Source organism: Trichechus manatus, unplaced genomic scaffold (genome assembly GCF_000243295.1).
Source record: "Trichechus manatus latirostris isolate Lorelei unplaced genomic scaffold, TriManLat1.0 scaffold00002, whole genome shotgun sequence".
Taxonomy (NCBI): Eukaryota; Metazoa; Chordata; class Mammalia; order Sirenia; family Trichechidae; genus Trichechus; species Trichechus manatus.
In genome coordinates this window covers 24,190,359-24,191,917 of record NW_004443938.1, presented here as the reverse complement: position 1 = coordinate 24,191,917, position 1,559 = coordinate 24,190,359, and positions in this window count along the sequence as shown.

Here is a 1,559-nt window from a genome sequence, read left to right as displayed (position 1 = left end):
GGGTACCGTCTAGCTTTACTGGACTCAGTCTGGTGGAGGGCTTGGTAGCCATGGTCCATTAGTCCTTTGGACTAATCTTTTCCTTGTATCCTGTTCTCTTCATTCTCCCTTGCTCCCGAAGGGGTGAGACCAGTGGAGTATCTTAGGTGGCAGCTCACAGGCCCAAGGAAATTTGTAAACAGCTACTGCATTGGGCTCTGTGGGAATGCAAAGAGAATGAACAAAGGGTTTACCAACTGGAGGAGGAGATGGGCATGCAGAAAACAAAACAAAATGGCACTAGTGCCAAATGAATTCTGAGTGCATGCTAGGAAGTAAAGAGAAGATTCTGCATAAAATTTAGACGAACAGTCTTACAGATGAGTAGCATTTTGATTATTGGGAAATGGGAGTAGAGTGAAGGAGGGAGGGATTCCATGATGGGGGAGCCGTATGAGGCATAGAGGCATGAATATATATGGTGTTTTGTGGGAGAAAAGAGATTGACCAATGGCTCTGGAGCCAGGTAAGCAGGCAGAAAAGAGAGAAGATGAAGTCTGTCATAGCTTGGGAACAAACCTTGGATTTTAAATGTTATACTAAGAAGACAAATTTTATTTTATAGGCTGGGTACTTTCAAACTTTTTTCTTTCTTTACATATATGAGTGACGGCATTCATGTGCCCAGTGTATTTCCATGCAACATATATTTGTTGAATCCTTACTCTGCCAGGCACTGTTCTAAGTGCGAGGGAAAACTGGACATAAATCCACCCAGCCATCATGGCGATTGCTTTTCTAGAGACAAAGGTCCCAGGTGTGGATAATTGAGTGCCTGCTACCACTTTCTCTTTGACTCAAGAAAGCATATCAAAACGCATGACCATGAAAATCTGGTTATTATAGGAATAGCCTAATGCATAAAAATGCAAATGATGCATAAACTACCACTTTAAATGTACTTCTTAGCAGATGATTGGTACAGTCACAACAAACACTAACTCCTCTGGGTGTCTGGACCGTAACACTGACGACTACTGTGCTGATCTTTGAGGAGGGAAGTGATGTGACCTGAGTAGTAACCAGAGGTTGCTAACATCAAGGCCAGTCTCATTCTAGTTCCACTGAATGCTGTTGTCCCATGAATTCCTGGGAAAACCTTCTCTCTCTAAGGGTCCCCTGAGACTTTCTCCTACTTATTTGTCAGCACCTCCGTTATCCGTCAAGGCAAAAGACACAGCTCTTTCCACTGCAAATCCACCACTAGCTTTTTCCTCTCATTTTGCCCTGCATCCCTTTGTTCTATTTATCATACTCATCTCTGTAATTATATTTGTCTAGGCGAGCACTGTCAAATGGGATAGGCAAGTAGGATTCTGCGATGATAGAAATGCCTTATTCTGCACTGTTCAGTATGGTAGCCACTAGCCATATGTGGCTATTGAGCAGTCAGAATTGTGGCTAGCGTGACTGAGGATACAATTTTAAATTTTTACTAATTTAAATGCAAATATCACACATGCCTTATTGGACATCGCAGGTCTAGATGTTCGTTAAAAATCTCCAATTCATATTCTATT